Source organism: Trichechus manatus, unplaced genomic scaffold (genome assembly GCF_000243295.1).
Source record: "Trichechus manatus latirostris isolate Lorelei unplaced genomic scaffold, TriManLat1.0 scaffold00001, whole genome shotgun sequence".
In the NCBI taxonomy this organism is placed as follows: Eukaryota; Metazoa; Chordata; class Mammalia; order Sirenia; family Trichechidae; genus Trichechus; species Trichechus manatus.
In genome coordinates this window covers 32121032-32134885 of record NW_004443937.1, presented here as the reverse complement: position 1 = coordinate 32134885, position 13854 = coordinate 32121032, and the positions used below count along the sequence as shown (strand labels likewise).

Genomic DNA, 13854 nt, shown 5'->3' with positions numbered 1-13854 from the left:
AAGATACAGCCAATGCAGAGCTCTAATTTATAGCCCTGCATGCAAGTCTCTTCTACATGGGAGGTAATGCTTGTCAGTCAATATCCACCCACAGGCCAGGAGGCTAGAATCCTAAGGCAAAGATAGCTTTTTATTCACCTTTAAATGGAAGTGACAAGCAAATACCACATAATCTATTCTAATACTGGATCCTCTGCTTCCTGTCACTCTGCTCCAGATGCCTCACAGATGAGCAGGTTTCCCTACCCTTCATTTGGGGAAGGGGATCACTCGGGACCCAGTCGAAGCTAGGCTCTGATTGCTCCTGCTGTCCCATCTTTACATCAGCAATGTACTCAGGGGAGAATGCCCAGGCACTAAGTTCCAAACTATTAAACTGCTGCCTTATTAGAGGAGGTAGCAGGAAGGTCAATAAAGATGTGGTATGAAATTCTAGTTCTCTGTTGGTTCTCGTATGGAGTCCCTGGATGGTGCAAAAGGTTAAGCACTTGACCACTGGCCAAAAGGTTGGCAGTTCAAACCCACCCAGAGGCACCTCAGAAGACAGACCTGGTGTTCTGCTTCCAAAAGGTCACAGCTTTGAAAACCGTATGAGCAGTTCCACTCCGCACACATGGGGTTGTCATGAGTCAGAACTGACTTGATGGCAACTAACAATAGGTTCTTGCAGGCAGCCACTTGACTGAACGCTTTTTCTTATTCCTCCCCACTTACCCAGGTGTTTGTGTGTACTTACAAACAAGAGTTTGTGGAGAGGAGAAGGTATGAGCCTATTTAAGCAATATGTGCCAGAGAGAAAGACAGAAACACAGAGACATACACACAGAGCAAAGAGACACAGAGCCAGAGCGAGAACCGAGGAAATGCGTAACAAACGTCCTGAGGGGAGCTGACATGACTGGACGTCTGCACACAGTGATTCAGCCAGTGCCGACGGCCAAGTCCGCACTAACATGTGTATTAAGTGACATATTGATATTAAAAGAAACATATTACATATTTCATTATACCAACTGCAGTTCAAGATTTAGATAAACAGATGCTTGGAGTAGAAAGAAACAGAGAGCATGTAAATGTGACAGAAGGTAAGAAAACAAAGCAGAATGGGGTTGGGAAGGAGAAGGGGTCACAAGAAACAGAGTGAGAAAAGAGAAACAGGACCAGGTCTAGAAGAGGCAAAATACATGAACGGGGAGGAGGGGGGCACATAAACGAGAGATTCCAGAGGTAGAAAAAGTTTCCCAGCCACCCTGCTAGTGCCAACAAACACAGAGATTATGCAAATTCAGCCCCTACCACCTCGGGATTGCAGACGGAGCACGGGAGAAGTGGAAGGGACAGAATGAGCACAGGCCCTAATGATGCTCTGGATGTACAAGGCTAGAAGAGATAAAATTAGATAAGATAAAGCTTAAGCCAGCAATGTGGAAAGAAAAGCAATCAGCTGAATTACAGAAAGGAATAACCACAAGGGGTGAAGGGAACAAGCAAGCCGTCTTACATACTCCGCCCGCTACACAACTTTTAGAAGTAACGAAGAGATTTCTCCAGGCCACGCCAAAGGGCTGAGAGGTCTGTGGTATTTTTCCTCATAAACCTAAATATCTGGAATTACTGCCAAGAGGTGTCAATGTAGGCCTTCACAGACTAGGAACACAATCTAGAAATGGGAATTCTGCTCCCCTCCATTGCCCCAGAATAAGCAATGTCTCTCGGTTTCTACACTGGCCTCAGTTCCCCTACTAAAAAGCAGCATACATCTGCTACTATGAGTCTTTCCAATATTATTCCTCTGAAATTGGTTGCCTATATGATGATTCTATCATATTTAGAGTTATTAATGATGCTGCCATCATCATTAAACCAGTTGTCATTGAGTCAATTCCTACTCATGGCAACTTCATGTGTGTCAAAGTAGAACTGTGCTTCATAGAGTTTTCAACGGCTGATTTTTCAGAAGTAGATGGCCAGCCTTTCTTTCAAGGCATCTTTGGGAACACTCGAACCTCCAACCTTTCGGTTAGCAGTCGAATGTTCACCATTTACACCACCCAGAGACTCTGCCAACATCATTAACCAAAACCCAAACCCCTTGCCATCAAGTCAATTCTGACTCATAGTGACCCTACAGGACACAGTAAAACTGCCCCATAGGGTTTCCAAGGCTGTAATCTTTAAGGAAGCAGACTGTCACATATTTCTCCCATGGAGCAGCAGGTGAGTTCGAATCACTGACCTTTTGGTCAGCAGCCAAGCACTTAACCACTGTGCCATCAGGGCTCCTTCGCCATCATCATTAAGCACCTAAAAATACAGCACCCATCTCAGTGCCCAGCATAGATCAGATGCCAAATAATTGTGTGTCAAGCAAATAAAAGCTACTTCTATGAGCCAGACTGAAAAAAAGGCCCAGTGAGGATGAAATCCTTTCCTTCCTTCCTTAAGGAGTCTGTATTAGCCAGCAGCTGCACATGCTCAATGTCTCCCACCACCACCAGCAGCTGTGGAGGAGGCCAACCTGGGACACCCGAGGTGCTGCCTCAGGCTTGTCACAAAGAAGAGCCAGGGGTGTAGTCCCCACAACCTCAGGGAATCACAGGTCCATCTACAAGGTCAGAACTAAAGGTTATCCCACCAGCCCTTTCATAATCAGGAAAACAAATAATTTTTAAAAGAGAAAAATCGTCCTCTGACACTTACCACATGTGAGAAGATAGAAAAATGAGCCATACAGAGTATTTGAAGAGAATAACATATCCAACCACGTACATGTAAAAAATGTTGAAATGGAAAATGTTTTGCTATATATAGTTTTGCTACAATATAAAAAATGAAAATTTGATATAGTAAAAAGCCTAGTTTGCAGCGTGAGGTTCTCAGTCTAATTCTCAACTGTGCTTGCTAACACGCTGTGCAGTTGTTGACAACATCACCAGAACAAAAACCTTCTCCTAACCTGAGGCAAAGGAGCCCTGGTGGTGCAAACGGTTAAGCACTCGGCTGCTAACTGAAAGGTTGGTGGTTCAAACCCACTCAGGTGCTCCACAGCAGAAAGATCTGGTGATCTGCTTCCATAAAGATTACAGCCAAGAAAACCCTATGGGACAGTTCTACTCTGTCAGATGGGGTCATTATGGGTCTGAATCAATTTGAGGTCACCTAACAACAACAACCCTACGTAAGTTTGGTCAAAGGTCCCAGAGGAAAGACCACTGAGTCTGACTCCCATGCCTGATGCTGAGTATCAGCACCCACCTTAATGATGTGGTACACATCAGGCACAAAGTCACACCATGAGGTAGTAGCAGAGAAGTGACAAGGATCTAAGTTTACTGCATTCTGTTCAACACATTCTCCACCTTTCCATTCCTAGCTACAAAAGTATCTACCTCATCAAACTTAAAAATACAAAATTCAACCAATTAAAGTGTTTTGAAAAAAAAAATCAAAATTAATAAACTTAAAAGGCACACACATGCCACCTGGAACAACAGAGGAAAAAGGAGAGTCAGGAATAGGAGGAGGATATGAAATGTGTGGCTAACTGCCTTCTTTGCCATGAGACCAGAAGAACTGGACGGTGCTCAACTACCGTTACTGAACATTTTGATCAAGGATTCCATAGAAGAATTCTGATCAAAAGGGGAAAAACACAGAACAGAATTTGAAATTCTCATGGGCTCCAGACTTACCAGAGCCATGAAGATTAGATGAACACCTTAAACTACTGCCCTGAGATAATCTTTAAACTTTAAATCAAAAATATCCCCTGAAGTCTTCTTAAAACCAAACAATAGTTTCGCTTAATTGTTTAAAAAGATCTGCCTTAAGCATCATGCTCTTTTAAGAACTATCTATCTATATGTGATCAAACTGACAACAGCAACTCAAAAGATTAGATAGGAACCTTATGGGGCAGTGAGCTTATGTTAATGGGGGAGGAACAACTCAGAAAAGGAGGGTGAGAATGCTTACACAACTCAAAGAATGTAATCAATGTCATTAAATGGTACATGCAGAAACTACTGATGTATGTTTTACTGTGTATATTCTCAACAACAAAATAGATAAAATTATATTTAAAAAGCCATACACCTGCAAAAGCCAATTTAACAATATCATAACAAAAACGTCAAACTCTCACCATTGGGTCACTTATTTTAAAACTCAAAGAGATAGAATAAAATTCTAGCATTACAAAAAGTGCTCAAAATGTCTTAACGTTTCTTCATCCCTCCATTCTCTTCTCCTACCCTGAAATTCCCACTTTACATTCCTCTCCAAATTTTACACACTTGTCTCAATACAGCCTCTTGGAGCCTCAGTATACTCCTCAATGGAGCAGAAGAAAATTCTATCTGCCATATGGAGTGGTTGTGACCATAGGAGACGTTGCCTAGAGCAGAGCTGGTACTCCATAAATGGAACTGATTCTAGTCAAGTCCCACCTCCTCCAGGAAGCATCCTCCATCCACTCCGATTTCCCTTCTCTCTTAATTATTCCTCCATAGCAATTCCCTTTTTCCCTGTACTTCCCTGGACTCCCTTGCCTGTGTACCATCACTACGGGAACTAGGATGAGTACTCCCAATTCCCTCTTATCACTGCTGACTTAACTAACAGCAGATTTGTACTTCACCAAAAGTGATGGTGTGTTTTCTTCTAACTCTGTTCTATACTGAACCTCTGCTTTGAATTAGACTGAATTTATAATCTTTGTTTTTGTACAGAAGTGGAAGCAAAAATGGAAATCACAGCAGTAGTGGTAAAATACAGTACCACTGATACAGATGGAAAAATATTTTTATTTTATCTGAGGCCATGTAGCCCCCTTTATGCAAAATAACTCAACAGGTAAAAACACTCACTGTCTTCTAAATATAAGCTTCTATTTGAGAGAAATATAACCAAGAGAGGGGAGAGAGAGAGGAAAAAACTGAGACCCAAATATTAACATACAGTAAAATCTTAATTGAATACTCCATAAATTATAAATAAGTAACAATCAGTTAGGTAATTCATTCCTTCAATTATAAAAGAAAATTTGCTAATATAAATGCAATTTTAGCATAGAGACAGTGTGAGTTGTTTGATCCACTTAAAATGAAATATTTTCCACCATCTTTGATGCGTTACTTCATGCATAATAAGTATACTATTCCATATATATCTCACATGTTAATAAGCATAGATTTCTAGCTGACATTAAAATAATTCCATTTCTTTTACCTAACAGCCATCACTCTATGCACTTAAAAATAAGAAAACAAATTCTGCTGCTGATCTTGATTGAGTTCCTGGTACCAGGCTATTCCTCATTTTATGAGGCCAACATAACTCTGATACTAAAAGACAAAGACATTACAAAACAGGAAAATTACAGATTCAATATCCCTCAAAAACATATATGCAAAAGTCCTTAACAAAATATTAAAAAATCAAATCCAGCAAAATATAAAAAGGATGCTATATCTGGACCAAATGGGGCATACACTAGGAATGCAAAGCTGCCTTAACATTCAAAATTCAATAATACTTACCACATTAATAAAATAAAGGAGAAATATCATATGATTACCTCAATACATACAGAAAAATCATCTGATGAAATTCAATACCCTTTCATAAGAAAAACTCTCAGGAAACTAGAAACAGAAGGAAACTTCCTCAAGCTGATAAAGGAGATCTATGCAAAATCTAGAGTGTCCACTCTCAGCACTTCTATTTAAACGCTGTACTAGACAAAGATTCTAGTCAAGGCAATAAGGCAAGAAAAATAAACGTTGAAAAGAAAATAATAAAACTATCTTTACTTGCAGAATGCCTGTGTTCACAGAAAATCCTAATGAACCTTCAAAAAAACTACAGAAACTAATAAGTGAAAGTGGCAAGGTGACAGGATACAAGGCCAGTATATAAAAGTCAAACATATTTCTATATACTAGCAATAAACAACTGGAAGACTAATTTTTTTAAACTCCATTTACAATAGCAACAAAAACATAAAGCATTAGGGATAAATTTAATAAAATATGTGGAAGAACCTCTATACTAATAACACTACTGAGAGAAATTAGAGAAGATATAAATAAATAAATAGATACATTGTATTCAGTGACTGGGAAGACTCAATATTGTTAAGATGTCCTTCTCCCCAAATTGATCTATAGGTTCAGTGTCATCCCAGCCAAAATCCCAGCTAGCCGTTTGGTGGAAATTGACAAGTTGATTCTAAAATTTATAACGAAACGCAAGGGATCTAGAATAGTCAATACAATTTTGGAGGGGGGAGGAGAAGAACAAAAATTGGACAGCAGATGCTATCTGATTTTTTTAAGACTTACAACAATAAAACTTCAGTAACCAAACAGTGTAGAAATGGCATAAAGATAGTCAAAAAGATCAATGGAACAGAATAGAGAGTCTGGAAATAGCACCAAATTTATATGGTCAATTTATTTCCCACAAAGGTACCAAAGCAATTCAATGGGAACAGTATTTTCAATATATGTTGCTGGAACAACTAGATGTCCACAGTGAACCTCGACCCGTACCTCATACCATAGAAAACAGATTAATTTGAAATGAGCCACAGATCTAAATACAATAGTTAAAACTATAAAGCTTCTAGAAGAAATCATAGGAGAATATCTTTGCAACTTCCTTAGACACAGACCATAAAAGAAAAAAATAAAATAAAAAACTGACTTTAAAATTAAAAGTAGTAAAACTAGATTTCTCTTCAAACGCAAGTATTTCCTTTTAGTTATTAGCGTGACTCAGTATGGTCTGGCTGTGTATATATGAAAACATTTGCAGAAGATTCTAAGACCTTTGGAAAGAAAGCAACAAAATTGTTGCACGGATCATATTTATTTAACTTTATTGAAAAATACATCCAAATATAGCCAAAGCTGTAGCTTCTTCAAATTGAGGGATCCCAACTGGACAAAACGGAGACTGGTTCTTCAAGGTTTATGGTGAGTTTTTTTTTAAAAAAAAAAAAAAAAACCAGGAAACAACAAATGTCTAGAAGAGAGAGAGGACTAAATGACAAGCAAAATAAGTCATAACAAAGAACAAAGAGAAAGGTGACTACCAACAAACCTGAGTTCTATAAAGTCTTTTACATGTGTTCATATTACATATGAAGAAATTATTCCAAGATCAAGAGGATATAACTGACATGAAATAACAGCTAAAAGGTTCACTGGACCACCATCACGTTGTTGCTAGCTGCTAACGAGCTGATTTCGACTCATGGCGACCCCGTGTCACACTCATTCAAATCTTACCTACTACATACGATGTTAGACAGTAGCATTCAGGACTATTCAGTGTCCATGTGGGGAGCATGGAGGTGAGGGGAGAATACTCCGCACCAGGTAAAGAGAGGATGTACAGCACCAGCAGCTTCCAATTCCAGGGAAGTTCTTTCTTAGGGGATGTCTGCTTTCGTTGCCCTCTACATGGTTTCAGCTCATGACGGGTCCAGGGCATCTCTGTTATCTCAGAATGCATGCACCCACCAATATAAACCTTTTTATTCCTGGTGAGTTCACGAGTCAAATTTGACTGCAGGAAACCTGCGCTTCTGTCATTGTGTTGACATTGTGTTCCATTAATATGAAGCTCATGAACAGGCAAAACTTAATTGATCTTGGTAGAAGTCAATATAGTGATTACCTGGCTGAGGGTCAGGGGGAGTAAGGTGGGCAAGGGCATGAAAGTATCCTCTGGGATGATGGAAATGTTCTGTATCTTGATCTGGGTGGTTAGATAGGTGCATATATGTAAAAATTAATTAAGCTGCATATTTCAGATTTGTGCATTTGATGCACCTCACAGTACATATGGCATACCTCAAAAACTTTTTTTAAAACCTGTACTTTGCTGACTGATTCGACCAGGGGCAGAACAGATGATCCCAGTGAGAATGGGAGAAAAATGCAGAACAAGACTCAAATTCTTAAAGGAGAGACTAACCGGACCACATGAGACCAGAAGACTCCCTGAGATTATCACCTTGAGATGCTCTTTAAACCCTGAACCAAAACTATCGCTGAGATCACCTTTTAGTAAAAAAGCAGAGTGACACACAAAATAAAGGATATTACCCATTAGATTGGTGCTCAACTAAAAAAGCATCTGTAAAGCACAGATGAAAAGATAAGGATGCAAGGAATCCAGAGTACTGGAAATGCAACAACCAGAACACAATTAAAGAGAGCATTGCCATAATGTGAAAAATGTAACTAATGTCATTGATCAATTTCTGTGGAGATTATCAAACTGGAACCTAACTTGTTGTGTAAACTTCCACCAAAAACACAATAAAATACTGTTTTTAAAAAAAAAAAAAATCTGTGCTTGTTCTCAGGTACTCCTGTAGGAAATGTCTTGACAGAGAGATGTGCGGACCATTAGACGACAGGTCTGGGTAAAGGCCTTGTGTGTCTTCACAGAATTTAGAATATGCCAGTTTCTCATGTATCATGAGCCCAGTAATCTGGTTTCAGCCTCATCCCTCAGTCAACTAGATGTTACCCTAAAACTGACTAACAACTGATAAACTCGCCCTGGAGGATCTGGCTTTTTCTTGTTTTTGTAACCATTTCACACGCACATTAATGAGAGGGCACACTCATGGACATTTATTGTGCACAATGCTTCCAATTAATCGAGTCTACACCTTCATCTCTTGAAATAGAGCCCATCCGAAAGACATATATAATAATATTAATAATGGTCTAACAATAGTCTGTTGGCTGCCGGACACACTCAATTTTTCACAACATAATCAATGCCATCATAATTATTATCCAGTACCATAAATACTACCAATACATAATGCTTTAAGGAGAGGTGTGGATGGGAAGAAATACACCAAGAATTTAGGGGTTAGCTATCTTTCACAGGAGTCCAAACTCAGCTAGGCAACACTAGGAGGCTCGTGAATACAACTCTGAAATGTTGTAAACTTGACTTGTTTCATACAATTTAAGTTAATTTGCTTTAATGGGAGGAGAGGTTTGTAATACAATATTGATAAATCAGGCCAATAAAAAAGGTAGAAGTAAAAGGACAATCTTATTTTTCACTAAATAAATTCAAGGCTTCTTATTTTGAAGAACTACACAATATGGCTCTCCAGTCAACTCCATCTGAAACCTGGTAGATAATCTAATAAATTTAATAAATCATATTAGAAGACAAATCCACAATGAAGTAGCACAATGCTACAATGGGCACGGTATACCTGAGACGATCTGGGCCCTAGACCTTGGCCTGTAACTTTCCAGCCACTATGACCTTGAATAAGTCATTCGATCTCTCTAAGCCTTAAATTGCTTATCTATAAAATGGGAGTTGTGATTCCTGGTTTGCTTCCTCACAGGGCTGTTCTAAGGATCAAATTAAAGAATGAACACCAAAGTACTCAATAAGTTATAAAATGCTATACACTGTGAGGGCTATAATGTTCGAGAGCTTTCTATCATCCCACCATCAATGAAGATGCATCTCTCAAACTCTAAGTAGGGTGGACAGTGAAGGAAAAATTTTCATAGACTTACAGAATGTTAAAACTAAAAGAAACTTCAAAAGACTATGTGACAGTTCGCCCTACTCATTTGACAGATTATGAAATAATAACAATAGCTACGTCTATGGACTGCTTACGATGTTCCGGGCACTGTCTTTTACTCACACCATCTCATTTATTTCTCATAACAACTCTAAGAGGTGGTTACTATCTTTCAGATAAGGAACCAGAGGCTCAGTGATGATGTCAGGATGTAAACCCAGGTCTTTCTCCAAAATCTCTAAAGCCTGTACCGTTCCCCGCTCTGCTATACGGAACCCTAGAAATATATGTTGATTTGAGTAACGAGGCCAGCTAGAGGAAATACTATTGCATCAAGGTCCTGATTCACCCTTTATGAATTGATAATCTCAAATATAATCACCATGGTACTCCAGGATCTAATACTGGAAGTCAAGGTCCTAATGTTCATCCAAAAGAAGTCCCTCAAGCCCCGGTAAGAACAACGTTGTCAGAGGAGACAAGAATTGGTATCTAAATAAGTAGTGCAGCTAAAACCACATGGTAACAAGATGTTATACTCAGGATGGAATAAATTCTGACTCAAGGGTCTATCAGCCAAGAATACAGCCCAGGTTCAGCCTGCCCTAACAGTGGATCAGGCTAGATTCAAGCCTGAACTGTAACCTTTCTTCAGTAATCAAAACCTCAATTTTCCTCTATCTTAGCTCAAGGGCTTGGGGTGGAGTTGGCTCCACCCTGGGTTCGAGGCTGAAGCACATGACCTGGGCTTAAGTCAGTCAGTGTTTCACATACCTCTGACCACGTGATTGGTTAAATTTGTACACGTGACCCAATCTGAGCCAATGAAATGAAACAAGACTGCCTGCTATGGCTGAGACAAAGGCTCTCAGGTCTTTTGCTGGAAGGAAGGTGGAAGGATATAGCCCAGGAACTGCTGGCCACCATCCTAAATTAGGAGGGGAGGGCATGTCTGAAAACGGACTCAACACACAGGAAGTGGATGCAGAATGAGGAGATCTGAAAGCCTGACGCTTTCAACCTGTTTTTAAATCAGATCTTTATGACATCATTTGAGACTCTGAGCTGACTCCAGATTTATCTCTGGACTGGTCAGTTACATGAGCCAAGAAACTCCTCTTTTACTTAATCCAGTCTATGTGGGGTTTGTGCTCATTACCTGCAACCAAAACCCGTTGCCGTGGAGTAGATTCCAACTCATTGCAATCCTGGAGGACAGAGCAGAACTGTCCCATAAGGTTTCCAAGGAGCAGCTGGTGGATTCAAACCGCCAACCTTCAGTTTGGCAGCTAAGCTCTTAACCACTTTGCCACCAGGGCTCACCAGGCTCACTAACGGCCATCCGTCCCCCAATCAACTATGAGCTCCTTGCGGTCAGGAGGTGACTTCTGACTCCCTCAGTTGGTATTTCATGGATTGGGCTGATCCTTAGTCCATTCTGAGAGCTCAAAATATACAGGGATTAAATAGGTCACCTACCAGCTTTGCAGAGTAAAATCTATACCCAAAGCAGAAAATATCAAAAACCAGCATTTAATGGTTACTCATTTAACCGCCAGTTCCAGCTTATTTCCACTGTGTTCCCCACCTTCCCTATTGCAGAGCTGCCATGTTTCTCATGGGCTGCTATTGACTCTTCGTCCTTGGATCTTCTCCTTAGGAGGAAAGTTCTAGAAGAAGACAGGTATGAGTTCATATCCTGATTTAGCCATTTTTATATATAAAATGAGGAGGAATAACACTGTATACTTGTCAAGATGTCAATAATACACAGAAAGCACTTACGATAACAGGGTCTTGCTCATTCATAAAACAAGGCTTCTTATTTCTGTTGCCCCAAAGAGTAAAGCAGCAGGTAAGAGAGGCAAAGGTGAGGCCTGAATCCAGAGAGGAGCCTGTGGATCACTGTGAGGAGGAAAGAATAACAAGAACCAGGCCCTAAACGTTCAGTCCAGGGACCTTGCTGGCTCAAGCAAGGATAAGACGTAGACCAACCTCTCCTGTACTGCCTACAACAGAAGTTTAAAAAAAAAAAAAAAAAAAATTTCCCCAAATGAAATCTTAACTGGAACCTCGAACACATGTACAAGGAAGGAAAAAGGGAAGGAAGGCAGGAGAGAGGAGGAAAGAAAGGAGGGGAGGGAGGGACATCAAACACCACACACAAGGAAGGACTAAAACAAGGGAGAGAGGGAAGGAGCGGAAGGGAGAGGAATGGAAGGGAGGGAGGGTAATATCACGGGAGGCACAGCTCCCCTAGCCTCTCTCCCCAGCTCCAGGCCCCTAAGGTGCCTCCAAAGGACCCAGCTAGAGTTCAGTTCAACAATTTGAAAACAGAGGCTTGCCTCAGGATCATTTCACCACTTCTTACAAGATGTGAAAATAAAGATTAAGAAGCAAATTAATATATGGTTGAAATTCATGGCTCAAATGAGGGCTTAAACCCATTTCCATTTTCCTTGGCTGAAAAGGCCAGATATCCACAGACTATGTAAAAAAGAAAACAAAGGCAATGATCCAAGTAATTCAACCTGAAAACTTACTCTGCCTCAACCAGAGAAGCTTAGTCCCTGGTAAAAGCTGAACAAGGAATTAATCAAAAGGAACCCCAAAAGAGGCTTCAAAGGCCAGGGGGTCACATCCCTGTCCATTATCTCATTCCTAGAGCCCTGTCCCTAATAAGTAAACCAGAAGTACACCGGCTGAGCCTGACGCTTTCAACCTGTTTTTAAGATTTTCGTGCAGATCTTTTGTAAACTGCATTGCTCTTGCTAAACTGGTGCATAAATCTATCTTGCAGTTTTGTGTGCTGGCATAGTAGTCATTAAGCTTGTCTTTGAAAAGAACTGTTTTCCATCTCTAAAGGAGAAAGCAGAAAACTGCCAGTATTAAAGGAGACATTCTGTGTTTATGGCACAGAATTTCTTCCACAATTCTGTGTTTGCCCCCTCACTGCTCTGGGAATCCTTCCCAGGATGTCCTGTTGGGCCACGTCCACCCACTGCTCAATTCAGCAAGAAAGCAACTCTTACATCCACAGCACAAATGTGAAAGTTCTCCTGCTCTTCTAAAGCTCAAAGTCAAAATGGGCAACTCCTCCTTAAATGGACAGAAAAATTATCCCATTTCTTTTTATCGCTGTTTCCAAATTGACAAAGTTAATACCATAGGGAGAAGGAACCACGTACCACAGAAACCCATCAAAAGGGGAAATTTCCTGAAAAATGGAAATTCCACAGATATTCCCCCAAAGGAACACTCTGTGCCAGTCTGTGAGTGATGACAGAGAAGACAGTGTCCTTGCCCTCATGGATCTCACAGTCTGGTGAAGGAGATTTAACTTCACAAAAATAACAAGTCTCTTTGTCTCCTCATGCTTTCTTGAAAGTCAAGGACAGACCTCCCTGCAGAAAATAGATCCTGGAGATAGGGAGGAGAGAAGAAATGAGAACTCTGGATAATCTTGGCTTAACTGAAGGGTTTTCTTAATACTTACTATTTATGAGAGTAGCAAAGGAGGCTTTAAAGGCAGGGCCTAGTGCCTAATGTAGATTAAATAAATTAATATCTAAGCCTGGGCAACATCTCCACAAAATTATTTTGTTTGTGTGTGTGTGTGTGAGTGTGTCTGAAGATATACAACATGGTAATTTGGAACATGCATAAGGCAAGATGCCAGAGGACCTGAATTCTAATCTCAGTTTTGTCACCACTGGTTTGCTGTGACCCTTGGTGAGTCCCTTCTCCTCTCCAAGATATTCTTTGGTTCATCTCTGGTCTAATATTCTAGCCTGGTACAACCACAGTGTCTCCCATGACTAAGACAAAATAGAACATCCTTTTAAATAAAGCATTTCTTTTGAGATTCTTTTTGTAGCCCTGGTGACCTCGGGATGAATGGCTGAGACGGCCCTCAGGATTAAAGGCACCGGTGCTAAAGGCAACCCTCACACAGGGCACAAAGCAGGTCTAGGCCAGAATCTCCCATGTCACTGTGTCAGAATTCCCAGAGTCTCTCGACTTCTCCTGTCTCCCATCCTCTTGCACTTAGCAATCTTGCAAACTCTTGGAACCACTAACCTCTAAAAGGAAGCGCCTACCCAAAAGTCCACCAACAGATGCAGCCAAAAGAATTAAACTCAAGAGTTCTTCAATCTCTTCCCCTTGTTCAAAGAGCATACCAATTTATTTACTTATTTATTCATTTTTAGGAGTCAGTGTCTCCAAGAAATAACACAATCCTCTTGGGCATTTTTCAACTATATTTC

At 40.3% G+C, this 13854-nt stretch overlaps 1 protein-coding gene across 4 annotated transcripts in view; it reads right to left on the bottom strand.

Annotated features, from left to right (window-relative positions):
* Nucleotides 1-13854, bottom strand: part of CACNA1D (calcium voltage-gated channel subunit alpha1 D) — a 379519-nt gene that overhangs the window by 336881 nt on the left and 28784 nt on the right. The gene's annotated exons all lie outside the window — the stretch shown is intronic.